Source organism: Eleutherodactylus coqui, chromosome 1 (assembly GCF_035609145.1).
Source record: "Eleutherodactylus coqui strain aEleCoq1 chromosome 1, aEleCoq1.hap1, whole genome shotgun sequence".
NCBI lineage: Eukaryota > Metazoa > Chordata > Amphibia > Anura > Eleutherodactylidae > Eleutherodactylus > Eleutherodactylus coqui.
The window spans coordinates 71245442-71260163 of NC_089837.1; positions in this window are offsets into that span (position 1 = coordinate 71245442).

A 14722-nucleotide genomic window follows, 5' to 3' on the forward strand; every position below is an offset into this window, starting at 1 on the left:
GTGCAGGTGGCCGGACATATGGTGTGAACTGTCCTGTTCTGGGTTTCATGCAATTTCGGGTATGTTGGTGTGAACTGTGTCTTGTCCTGCTATGGATCGTTTACATCTCTGAGCGAGTTAGGTCCGGGGCCATCCTTATCCAGACAATCACCCTACTTGCAGGCAGTTTTCCTCGGGGTAATTGTCTCATTGGAGTAGGGATCCACATGACAACAAGGACCCTTGAAGTGGGCTTGTGGGCTTAAGTGACTTGGCCAATCCATGAACTAATACCTCGTACTTATTATAGCAATTCTATTTTGTTATGCGTGTGGGTATGATGCGTTCGTGTCTTGAGTGTGGAAGGAAACTTGGACGAAACAGGTATACTAATAGGATGGAACATTAAAGTCAGATTGTGCAAATCTGTTCACTTGAGCCACCAACAATCACTGTAATAAAGGAGTTGCATCACTTTTCCTCTGCAACCAACTTTACCCAGGACACCCAAAGTAAGTCCATTGTCAATGGGCCAACCTTGTGTGTCCTAAAAGAAAAGTGTGGCTGATGGGATTAGAAGGGGCACCTCCATTTTTAAGTCATTGTGGGGGTGCAAGCAGTTAGATTCCCACATGGGGAATCTGACCATATGTGAAGCATCTGAACAGTTGCAACATTCAAAGCCTTCCTGCACAACTTCTGTTACTTAGCCTTTGGGTACTTTTTCATGGGCCAACTATTGGGCAAAAAATCTCTCAAATTAAGGATTTTGAGCAATAGTTGTCCCATATTGCAAGACCCAACAGGGTACTGAGTGAGAAATTGACCATTAGCTCACTGATATGAAGTGACTAGTGACAGACGTCTTGCTCAGTATAAACAGGCAGTCATTCATCTATTAACAACTGCCTGTTTATAGTGAATGGAGGCAGGAGACCGGAAGAGATCTCTGACATGCTCCATTCACTAAACGACTTTTGCTCCTGTGTGAAAACACAGGAATAATAGTCATTGGAATGGCTGTTGGGATCTTAAGCACTTGACAGTCATCCCGTCTAAAAGTACATTCGGGTATTGTATGTTTGTTTTAACAACTATACCACCAAACATGCTTCCTCTTGTTTGATACTGTGGATGAAAGATGCAAGGCAGATGATAGTGACCCTTTACGCAAACTCATTCATTGACTCATTCCTTCTATTACTTAATTTCACCTATCATGAAAAGAAAGAACATTACACAGTACTGTATGTATTCGTACTATGCATTTCCTTTATATGAGAAAACTTTTCAACAGTCCCTACATTTTCCAGTTCTAAAACTTTTAAAGATCTTTGTTCTCCCTTTATTTAAGGTTTTTGTTTGTTTCTTTTACACTTTTTTTTTGTTCTTCTCAAAGTTTTTGTTACAGATTCACTAACAACGAACTGTGGAACGTATAAAATGTTCACCAGGGGAGTAGTCATAATGAATAATCTGTCGGCAGTTTTATCTTTCCAGGATTTTCTGCCTAACAAGTTCCCACTTCTTAATGTTTAGGACAGAAGCCTTATCTAACACAACTGTCTTATTAAGAATGCTAGACTTTTAAGATGCTTCAGATTTCTTATCATACAGAATAAATAATGAGACATTCAACCCCATGCTGATTCTTCTTATACCAATTATTGTTATAAGCTTTACACATTGTGCTGGGAGGATTGTATTTTAGTTATTTTTCATAAATGGATGTGAGATGATTGATAGATAGATAGATAGATAGATAGATAGATAGATATGAGACAGATAGATATGAGACAGATAGACAGATATGAGACAGATAGATAGATAGATAGATAGATAGATAGATAGATAGATAGATATGAGACAGATAGATAGATAGATAGATAGATATGAGACAGATAGATAGATAGATATGAGACAGATAGATAGATATGAGATAGATAGATAGATAGATAGATAGATAGATAGATAGATAGATAGATAGATAGATAGATATGGGATAGATAAATATGAGATAGATATGAGATAGATAGATATGAGATAGATAGATAGATAGATAGATAGACAGATAGATATTAGAAAAATAGTAGATAGATAGCTGGATGGTATAGTGGCTATTTGTGGCTTATGGTGTCTCCTACCTCCGTCTGCCATCATCTGCAATAGATGTTGCATTTGCTATCATTTTCTTGGTGCCCTAAGAGTAAGTGCACACACCCATTTTTTCCAATCCAAACAGGCCTCTATTTGAGGCACCCTCCACCCACTACAGGGTGCCTGAGCTATTAGTCCTCTTTAGCATGCAAATGTGTTCTCTTGTTCTGACTCTTGCTTTTTACCCACGCCTGTTACTGGATTTTGAGACAACTTGTGCCAATATGATAGTCAATGTGCTAACTAACAAAAGTGCAAATCACTTTATTTACCTAAAATTATGTTTTGGTGCTAAAAAATTACTCAAAGACGTGTCCACTAGGGTTGCCTTTCCTTTTAATTTATTGTCTACTTCCTGTTGCCATTGGAAGTCTGTCTCTAGTAACAGAGACATTACGATAGAGTCTCTGGAGAGGAGAGCCACATTAATACTATAACACTTGATACCTTCATACACATTATTAAACATTTGTAGGATAAGTGAGCTATGCCCTGCTCTCCTCTTACAGATTACAGCAAATCTTGAGTGAGTTCCCATTCACTGCTATTTTCAGCCACTCTATGGCATCCTATACATAGCATTAGAATTGTTACAGACTGCACTATCAAAGCCGGCCATAAGAGGGAGCTCAAAAACAAACAAAAGCTATATAGACTACATTGAGAAACTTCTAGAATAGGGCTCTGATTGGCTGCAAAGCCTAATGTGACACTGAGGGGAAAGACCAGTGGCTATCTTGGGACATTGGGAGACACAGCTTGGAGTAAGTAACACAGCTATAGGAGGAAAGTGTAGCAGTCCTGAAGAAATACAGCAGTAGAGGACTGAGCAGCCTGCCTCGCGGAAGTAGCGGAGATAGCTGGATGCAAATACAGCTCTGTTCACATGCTGAGAAGTAGCACAGAGAATTGCTGAAAGGCCCTGATGACTGGCTTGAAAATCAGGATCAGAAGGGCCCTGATGACTTGGGTGACCAAGAGACAATACCAGACACGGACGAGTTAGACCAACGGGGTAAAAGACCCCACAGCACATGGGAGTAGTGGGAGTCTCCCTCCCCGCAGTGCCTGAAATGGCAACAGCGATGTGAAAGAGACCGTTTCTGTTCAGCTGCAGGCTGGGGCATGATGTCAGAACTGTTCATGAGTGTGATAATGCCTCCGGGACTATATTACATACTGTAAATCCATGGCCATGATGAGGACTGAATTAAAGCTAGCATACTTACGTGTTGTGCCATTGGGTAAGCAAGGCCTTGCACAGGTTATAGGTTTAGGGTTGCAGTGTGATGTGTATATGATATAACATAAGACATGATGATGTGGATATTATGTGTGATAAAATGTGATATGTAGTGGCGAAGCAAGGCACCCAGTGAGGAGAAATATTCAGCAGTCATATGTGATACAAGATTGAGCCACGATTACCACCTCCGTGGTAATGACGTCTATGATGTTGGTGCATCCTGAGTGCTAAGGACGTGGCTCCTACGAGAGGTTGGGACTATGTGTAAGGCAGAGCAACTTAGTAGTTTGTGCAAGAAACCCTAGTGCTAATGATGTCAATGGTGTCGGCATCCAGTAAGGAAAGGATGCTTAAGGAGTTGGTATAAAGATAGTGTAACTAGTGTTGGTCATGATGAGGAAACTCCAAAAAATAATGTGCTTTGCTGCCAGCACACTGAGGGAATGTAAGTGCCAGTGTGAAAGACTAGGTGGTAAATATGTCATTTTAGGATTATAACAAATACATGGTTACTGTTGCTTTAAGAAAACTTATGCTAAGTGTTACAAGGCAATGTTCAATTATACTGTGCCCTCCCATGGAGCGAAAATATTTTTCATCCAGTTGTTGTTTGGTAAAAGTTATTTTAATATTTAAAAAATGCTGCCTTCACCTCTGTCTCTCACCACCGCATCAACACGTACCATCCAGCTGCTTTCACATTCTCCACATACCTTACAGTGTGACAGAGGGAAACAATAACTAAACCACTGCTGATTTTTGGAAAAATATACACCAACAGCTTTACGCATCCCCACAAATCTCCCCTTACCTATCTCTATTCAGAAATCCAGATTTCCAAGAGAGTCACTCTCTAGCAATGTTTTACTGTTGGTATCATGGGGTTATAAAAAATATAGATACATTAATACACAAAGAACGTTGCATGCAAACACTAGAGGAGTTAAAGGGTTATTCACATCTTAAACATGTGGACATGCTGTAAATCTTTATTAGGAGTGGGAAGAAGGAAGCTCCTTGTAGGATCCCTCAGGTAGGTAGGTTAAAAGATGGAACAAATGTTGTGGTGAACAGTAACAATCTTCATTTGGGTAGCAAAAAAGCAACACGTTCTTCAAAACGTGATAACAGTCACAGTCTTGTGGCCTGTGAGAGAAAAAAATGTACAAAGACATAACTCACAGAAAAAGAAGCCAAATATACATCAGCTGATACTGCAGACCAGGCTCAATCACCACATCCCCTAGTAGCATGCAGAAAGCCGGATTGCAATACGAGGGAGCAAAAGTCTGCATTGAACATATAGCTCCCTCATATTGCAATCTGACTTTCTGCATGCTACTAGCTTCTTTTTCTGTGAGTTATGTCTTTGTACATTTTATCTCTCACTTATGTGATTTAATTTAGCTATTAGTGAGATAGTGTAGGTTCTGACATACGCATGGTAGCCTTGCCACAGCCCATCAGCTTACGTATTGTGGCTAAAATGCAAACTAACACCCATATTTATCATTGTTTTTTTGCATGCAGTGTGCTATAGATGATGGGGGAGCCTAGAATGCCATGCAAGTGTGGCGTACTGTGGTAATAGAGGGCAATCCACTGCTTTGCCAGTCGGGGTTGTATTCCTGTATAATGTGGCGCATTTATCTATGGCTGGCATCCTTGGTATCAGTTCATATGTGTGGACTATGTTGTCTGCAGTCACCCCTCACCCAATCTTGGGTTGAGTTGAGTGGCTGCACATTAGTCTGCACCGAATATTTAACTCCCTCAGATTGCAATCTGGCTCTCTGCTTGCTACTAGGGGATATGATGATTGAGCCGGCCCTGCAGTATCAATTGATGCAGATTCAGCTTCTTTTTCTGTGAGTTATATATATTTGCAAACTTGCTTTATTTTTTTAGTTTAGAAACACGGACGCAGTAAAAATATTGATTGCGATTCCTTATAATAATACCATTTTTGAAAATTAGAAGCACCGAATCTATAGGCTATTAAAAAATCTCCTTTGTCAGTGTAATTCTACTGAAAATATGCAAATAGCATTTCTTTACTGCACTCATCAAGGGCACATAAGCTCAGGAATCCCCTTATTATAAACACAATTGGCCAACTTCATATGTAAATTTGCAGCAGTGTACTGAAGAGCAAGTCATTTACATATGAACGAGTGTGGAGGACTATTCAAGACCATCCTCTTTCCTCAAGCTGTATTTTTGCTAGCACAATGTATAGATCATTTATTCTGCCCTACACAATGCATCACTGATGGATTCCTTGTAACAGGTGAAATTCCCTTTCATTTCCATTGCTCTATGAGAACAACCATAGTGATAGCATGTTAATTGAATATTTTCCTGCCACAATACAATTCAAGGTTCAATTAACCATCAGACCCCATGCTTTAGCAATAAAAAAAACACAATGCTCTTTGCTTGTTTTTCATTAATACGAAGGTAGAGCGGTTCCATGTAGGAAAATAAAAGTTCTGTGCTGATGATACATATAGAGTGTGAGCGATGCCACTAAATTTATAGGTTTCATAAACAAAGCCATTTGCGAATATCTACCTTAACGATGTTATGTAGTCAGGGCCCTCTGGGGATAATGTGCATCAAAATATGAAAGAACCCAAATGATATAAAATATCTACTCTATGCAGTTTGTCTCTTAGAATTGTTGGCCCAAGTTGCTACTGGATAGTGATGAGTGAATTTTTGAAAAGTTGGGTTCAGCCAGTTTGCTGAACTTTTACAAAAGGTTCAAGTCGGCCTGAATTAGTTCAAACCAAATCGGAAGTTTACTAAAACGCCTAAAACTGGTGTACAACACTATCTAAGAGCCATAAATGCTGTTTATAACACTCTGAGAGTATTATGCTGGGCTTTTATGGCTCTTAGACAGTGTTATACATCAGTGTTCAGGACTAGTGTTGAACGAACTGAACCAGTAGAACCTTCTACAGGTAGAACTTTGGTAAAAGCTCGGTTTGTGTTTTTGCCCAATCCTCCCCTTGGGGGTTACTTTGAGTCACTTTGATGGGAGAGGTCTTCCCCCCCCTACTTTATGCCTGGTCTTTTGGGCGCCAATGATCTGGTGGGAAGGTTTTAGCGGGAGTGAGCTAGAGAGAGGTGAGCATTAGAGTTTGGGCGCCATTTTAAGCAGTCCCAGGTGGAACGTGGAGTGCAAACATTTGTAAACTGTTAGGACACTGATCATCTTTACCTCTCCTCCTCTTCCATGCTTCTCTACATGAGGGCTAAAGGTACCCCCATATAGCTGGACCTCTTGACTACAACTTCAGAAGACATGGACCCTTTCCTGCTATCAAACACTCTCCTTTATAACCTCTCTCATACCACGTGACAGGACATAAATTGATTAGAGATGAGCGAGCACCAAAATGCTCGGGTGCTCGTTACTCGGGACGAAATTATCGCGATGCTCGAGGGTTCGTTTCGAGTAACGAACCCCATTGAAGTCAATGGGCGACCCGAGCATTTTTGTATATCGCCGATGCTCGCTAAGGTTTTCATTTGTGAAAATCTGGGCAATTCAAGAAAGCGATGGGAACGACACAGCAACGGATAGGGCAGGCGAGGGGCTACATGTTGGGCTGCATCTCAAGTTCCCAGGTCCCACTATTAAGCCACAATAGCTGCAAGAGTGGGCCCCCCCCCAACAACTTTTACATCTGAAAAGCCCTCATTAGCAATGCATACCTTAGCTAAGCACCACACTACCTCCAACAAAGCACAATCACTGCCTGCATGACACTCCGCTGCCACTTCTCCTGGGTTACATGCTGCCCAACCCCCCCGCACGACCCAGTGTCCACAGCGCACACCAAACTGTCCCTGCCCAGCCTTCAGCTGCCCTCATGCCACGCCACCCTCATGTCTATTTATAAGTGCATCTGCCAGAGGAACCGCAGGCACACACTGCAGAGGGTTGGCACGGCTAGGCAGCGACCCTCTTTAAAAGGGGCGGGGCGATACTCCACAATGCTGTACAGAAGCAATGAGAAATCCAATCCTGTGCCACCTCCATCTGGAGCTGCACACGTGGGCATAGCAATGGGGAACCTATGTGCCACACACTATTCATTCTGTCAAGGTGTCTGCATGCCCCAGTCAGAGCGCGGTTTTTTATAAATAGTCACAGGCAGGTACAACTCCGCAATGGGAATTCCGTGTGCACCCACAGCATGGGTGGCTCCCTGGAACCCACCGGCGGTACATAAATGTATCCCATTGCATTGCCCATCACAGCTGAGGTAATGTCGTGCTTAATGCAGGTGGGCTTCGGCCAACACTGCATGCCCCAGTCAAACTGGGGTTCTTTAGAAGTGGACACATGCAGTTACAACTCCGTGTGGACCCACGGCACGGGTGGCTCCCTGGAACCCACCGGCGGTACATAAATATATCCCATTGCATTCAAGCAAGCGATGGGAACGACACAGCAACGGATAGGGCAGGCGAGGGGCTACATGTTGGGCTGCATCTCAAGTTCCCAGGTCCCACTATTAAGCCACAATAGCTGCAAGAGTGGGCCCCTCCCAACAACTTTTACTTCTGAAAAGCCCTCATTAGCAATGCATACCTTAGCTAAGCACCACACTACCTCCAACAAAGCACAATCACTGCCTGCATGACACTCCGCTGCCACTTCTCCTGGGTTACATGCTGCCCAACCCCCCCGCACGACCCAGTGTCCATAGCGCACACCAAACTGTCCCTGCCCAGCCTTCAGCTGCCCTCATGCCACGCCACCCTCATGTCTATTTATAAGTGCGTCTGCCAGAGGAACCGCAAGCACACACTGCAGAGGGTTGGCACGGCTAGGCAGCGACCCTCTTTAAAAGGGGTGGGGCGATACTCCACAATGCTGTACAGAAGCAATGAGAAATCCAATCCTGTGCCACCTCCATTTGGAGCTGCACACGTGGGCATAGCAATGGGGAACCTATGTGCCACACACTATTCATTCTGTCAAGGTGTCTGCATGCCCCAGTCAGAGCGCGGTTTTTTATAAATAGTCACAGGCAGGTACAACTCCGCAATGGGAATTCCGTGTGCACCCACAGCATGGGTGGCTCCCTGGAACCCACCGGCGGTACATAAATGTATCCCATTGCATTGCCCATCACAGCTGAGGTAATGTCGTGCTTAATGCAGGTGGGCTTCGGCCCACACTGCATGCCCCAGTCAGACTGGGGTTCTTTAGAAGTGGACACATGCAGTTACAACTCCGTGTGGACCCACGGCACGGGTGGCTCCCTGGAACCCACCGGCGGTACATAAATATATCCCATTGCAGTGCCCAACACAGCTGATGTAACGTCAGCTGTAATGCAGGTGGGCTAAAAATTCATTTGATTACACTGTAGGCGAGGGCCCCCAAAAATTGGTGTACCAACAGTACTAATGTACCTGAGAAAAATTGCCCATGCCCAACCATGAGGGCAGGTGAAACCCATTAATCGCTTTGGTTAATGTGGCTTAATTGGTAACTAGGCCTGGAGGCAGCCCAGTTAAAATAAAAATTGGTTGAGGTGAAAGTTTTAACGCTTTAATGAGCATTGAAACGTATAAAGATTGTTTACAAAAATTATATGACTGAGCCTTGTGGGCCTAAGAAAAATTGCCCGTTCGGTGTGAATATGTGAGGTTTCAGGAGGAGGAGCAGGAGGAGGAGGAGGAACATTATACACAGATTGATGAAGCAAAAAGGTCCCCGTTTTTGATGGTGATAGAGAACGATGCTTCCATCCGCGGGTGCAGCCTACGTATTGCTTAGGTATCGCTGCTGTCCGCTGGTGAAGAAGAGAAGTCTAGGGAAATCCAGGCTTTGTTCATCTTGATGAGTGTAAGCCTGTCGGCACTGTCGGTTGACAGGTGGGTACGCATATCCGTGATGATTCCCCCAGCCACACTAAACACACTCTCTGACAAGACGCTAGCCGCAGGACAAGCAAGCACCTCCTGGGCATACAGCGCGAGTTCAGGCCACGTGTCCAGCTTCGACACCCAGTAGTTGTAGGGGGCAGAGGCGTCACCGAGGACGGTCGTGCGATCGGCTACGTACTCCCTCACCATCCTTTTACAGTGCTCCCGCCAACTCAGCCTTGACTGGGGAGCGGTGACACAGTCTTGCTGAGGAGCCAGAAAGCTGGCAAAGGCCTTGGAGAATGGTCCCCTGCCTGCGCTGTACATGCTGCCTGATCTCTGCGCCTCCCCTGCTACCTGGCCCTCGGAACTGCGCCTTCGGCCACTAGCGCTGTCGGATGGGAAGTTTACCATCAGTTTGTCCACCAGCGCCCTGTGGTATAGCATCATTCTCGAACCCCTTTCCTCTTCGGGAATGAGAGTGGAAAGGTTCTCCTTATACCGTGGGTCGAGCAGTGTGTACACCCAGTAATCCGTAGTGGCCAGAATGCGTGTAATGCGAGGGTCACGAGAAAGGCATCCTAACATGAAGTCAGCCATGTGTGCCAGGGTACCTGTACGCAACACATGGCTGTCCTCACTAGGAAGATCACTTTCAGGATCCTTCTCCTCCTCCTTCTCCTCCTCTGGCCATACACGCTGAAAGGATGACAGGCAAGCAGCATGTGTACCCTCAGCAGTGGGCCAAGCTGTCTCTTCCCCCTCCTCCTCATGCTCCTCCCCCTCCTCCTCTGGCCATACACGCTGAAAGGATGACAGGCAAGCAGCATGTGTACCCTCAGCAGTGGGCCAAGCCGTCTCTTCCCCCTCCTCCTCATGCTCCTCCCCCTCCTCCTCCTCCTTAACGCGCTGAGATATAGACATGAGGGTGCTCTGACTATCCAGCGACATACTGTCTTCCCCCGCCTCCGTTTCCGAGTGCAAAGCGTCTGCCTTTATGCTTTGCAGGGAACTTCTCAAGAGACATAGCAGAGGAATGGTGACGCTAATGATTGCAGCATCCCCGCTCAGCATCTGGGTAGACTCCTCAAAGTTTCCAAGGACCTGGCAGATGGCTGCCAACCAGGCCCACTCTACTGTAAATAATTGAGGAGGCTGACTCCCACTACGCCGCCCATATTGGAGTTGGTATTCCGCAATAGCTCTACGCTGCTCATAGAGTCTGGCCAACATGTGGAGCGTAGAGTTCCACTGTGTGGGCACGTCGCACAGCAATCGGTGCACTGGCAGATTAAACCGATGTTGCAGGGTCCGCAGGGTGGCAGCATCCGTCTTGGAGTTGCGGAAATGTGCGCTGACCCGGCGCACCTTTCCGAGCAGGTATGACAAGTGTGGGTAGCTTTTCAGAAAGCGCTGAACCACCAAATTAAAGACCTGGGCCAGGCATGGCACGTGCGTGAGGCTGCCGAGCTGCAGAGCCGCCACCAGGTTACGGCCGTTGTCACACATGACCATGCCCGGTTGGAGGCTCAGCGGCGCAAGCCAGCGGTCGGTCTGCTCTGTCAGACCCTGCAGCAGTTCGTGGGCCATCTGCCTCTTCTCTCCTAAGCTGAGTAGTTTCAGCACGGCCTGCTGACGCTTGGCCACCGCTGTGCTGCCATGCCGCACGACACCGACTGCTGGCGACGTGCTGCTGACACATCTTAATTGCGAGCCAGAGGTTGCGTAGGAGGAGGAGGAGGGTGGTTTAGTGGAGGAAGCATACACCGCCGCAGATACCACCACCGAGCTGGGGCACGCAATTCTGGGGGTGGGTAGGACGTGAGCGGTCCCAGGCTCTGACTCTGTCCCAGCCTCCACTAAATTCACCCAATGTGCCGTCAGGGAGATATAGTGGCCCTGCCCGCCTGTGCTTGTCCACGTGTCCGTTGTTAAGTGGACCTTGGCAGTAACCGCGTTGGTGAGGGCGCGTACAATGTTGCGGGAGACATGGTCGTGCAGGGCTGGGACGGCAGATCGGGAAAAGTAGTGGCGACTGGGAACCGAGTAGCGCGTGGCCGCCGCCGCCATCATGCTTTTGAAAGCCTCCGTTTCCACAACCCTATATGGCAGCTCTCCAGGCTGATCAATTTGGCAATGTGCACGTTTAACGCTTGAGCGTGCGGGTGCGTGGCGGCGTACTTGCGCTCGCGCTCAAACAGTGGTGCTAGCGTCGTCTGGACGCTGCGCTGAGAGACATTGCTGGATGGGGCCGAGGACAGCGGAGGTGAGGGTGTGGGTGCAGGCCAGGAGACGGTAGTGCCTGTGTCCTCAGAGGGGGGTTGGATCTCAGTGGCAGGTTGGGGCACAGGGGGAGAGGCAGTGGTGCAAACCGGAGGCGGTGAACGGCCTTCGTCCCACCTTGTGGGGTGCTTGGCCATCATATGCCTGCGCATGCTGGTGGTGGTGGCTCCCCAGCTGATCTTGGCGCGACAAAGGTTGCACACCACTGTTCATCGGTCGTCAGGCGTCTCTGTGAAAAACTGCCACACCGTAGAGCACCTTGACCTCTGCAGGGTGGCATGGCGCGAGGGGGCGCTTTGGGAAACAGTTGGTGGATTATTCGGTCTGGCCCTGCCTCTACCCCTTGCCACTGCACTGGCTCGGCCTGTGCCCACACCCTGACTTGGGCCTCCGCGTCCTCGCCCGCGTCCACGTCCTCTAGGCCTACCCCTACCCCTCAGCATGGTGTATTACCAGTAGTGCAGAAACAGAACGCTGTAATTAAATGTGCCGCTTATTGGCCTGTGGTTGGAGGCTGACTTCGCTTACGGAACGCCAGGAAATAATTTTGCGCAAGCCTGCTGTAACACTTAGCTGGCTGCGTATGAATTTGGAGGACTACTACACGCAGCAGAGACCCAGAACACTGAGGACAGTGACAGGCAGCCCAAATAGATTTTTTTCCCCAAATGTTTCTGCAAAGACCCACTGCCTATATTCAATCAATATGTCTTCTGTCCCTGCCTACGCACTTCTGTCCCTGGAGTATGTCAAAGAACTGCAGAGTGTTGCACTGTGGACTGCAATACAGCGGTGATTTCACAGCCCAGACAGAGCCAGGAAATAATTTTGCGGAAGCCTGCTGTAACACTTAGCTGGCTGCGTATGAATTAGGAGGACTACTACACGCAGCAGAGACCCAGAACACTGAGGACAGTGACAGGCAGCCCAAATAGATTTTTTTCCCCAAATGTTTTTGCAAAGGCCCACTGCCTATATTCAATCAATATGTCTTCTGTCCCTGCCTAACCACCACTTCTGGCCCTGGATTATTACTGCAGGGCGCAATGCTTTGCACGGCCGATATACTAAAAAAAAAAGAAGTGCAACACTGCAAAAAGCAGCTTCCACAGTACTGCACACGGTTAGATGTGGCCCTAAGAAGGACCGTTGGGGTTCTTGAATCCTAAAATACTCCTAACGCTCTCCCTATAGCAGCTCCACCAAGACAGCACTTTCCCTCCTCTATGTCAGAATGCATCTGTGGCGAGCCGCGGGAGGGGCCGATTTTTATACTCGGGTGACACCTGATCTCCCCAGCCACTCACTGCAGGGGGGTGGTATAGGGCTTGAACGTCGCAGGGGGAAGTTGTAATGCCTTCCCTGTCTTTGTATTGGCCAGAAAAGCGCGCTAACGTCTCAGAGATGAAAGTGAAAGTAACTCGAACACCGCGTGGTACTTGTCACGAGTAACGAGCATCTCGAACACCCTAATACTCGAACGAGTACGTTCGCTCATCTCTAAAATTGATAGATTTACAGACAGTCTCCAGGCTTTGCAAACACTTAACCTCTCACTTGCTTCATCTGTGCAATACACATAACAAAATGACAAGACAGTTTTGCACAGAGCATCTACATAAGGCATACATGTATGACATTATGGAGGGGGCGAGGAAAACATGTACTGGGCCATTACACCATCATGTCCTCCCTCTTCCTTCACTCCTCCTATAACATATATAAAGGTTTCCATCATGACCCCACTCTCCCTTCTCTCCTCATGTAAAATATATAAAGGTTTCCATCATGACCCCTTCTCCCTTCACTCCTCCTGTAACATATATAAAGGTTTCCATCATGTCCCTCCTCTCCCTTCTCTCCTCCTGTAACATATATAAAGGTTTCCATCATGTCCCTCCTCTCCCTTCTCTCCTCTTCTATATATATAAAAATGAATGTATGTCTGTGTGCGTGCGTGTCTGTCTGTCTGTCTGTTTGTCCTTTATGCGCTACTACACCATTCATCCGATCGCCATGAAACTTTGGGAAGTTGTTAAGTACACTCCTGGGAAGATTATAGGCATAGTACAAATATCCTACGATAAATGGCACGCACGCGAGCGTCGTCGAAAGTTACGCCCCCCCCACGTAGATCGAATAAGTAAGCCACCTGCTATTGTGATGTCATCACTGATGTCATCAACATCGGACGCCCTTGAACATGCCCCAACATGTTCTATAAAGCTGCATTGTGAGACCTCCTGCTCATATACTAATATATTAAACAGACGACCTCCTCCTCATATACTAATATATTACACAGACGACCGCCTCCTCATCTATATATATAGAAACATCGGTCCTCATCTATATATATAGAAACATCGGTCCCAACTCGAATATTCAATTCTATGCGCAAAAGAATTAGCGTCCAAATTTTACGTACGAAATCGAATTCTCTCGCTTCCCAATGTAATAGAAACTCGAAATTTGGCACGCGCATTGATTATGTCATAAATAGGAAAAGGTAATGGCTCCCAACTCGATTATTCAATTCTAGGCGCAAAAGAATTGGCGTCCAAATTTTACGTACGGAATCTAATTTTCTCGCTTCCCAATGTCATAGAATCACAGAGGTGAGGAAAAAGAAAAAAACAAACATTCACTGAAAAAGCCAAAAATACCTGAAGGTCTGCAAAGCAGACACGGTCGCCATAGGCACGATCGCCATAAGGCAGGCACAATCGCCACCGGCACAACCGCCGTAGGGCAGGCGCAATGGCCTTAAGCCCTGAGGATATGTAGTCTATGGCTGACATCTTTGGTATCGTTCACATGTGCAGGCTTTTAGTATATGCAGTCACTCCTCCCCATTCTGGGCTGGGTTGAGTGGGTGACTGCATATTAGCTTGCCAGGAACAAGTTGCTCCTCCACACATTATTGTCTGGCTGACTACATATCCTCAGGGCTTAAGGCCATTGCGCCTGCCCTACGGCGGTTGTGCCGGTGGCGATTGTGCCTGCCTTATGGCGATCGTGCCTATGGCGACCGTGTCTGCTTTGCAGACCTTCAGGTATTTTTGGCTTTTTCAGTGAATGTTTGTTTTTTTCTTTTTCCTCACCTCTGTGATTTTATGTAATTTATCGTGAGTTAGCGTAGGTACTGACGGAAGCGGTGTG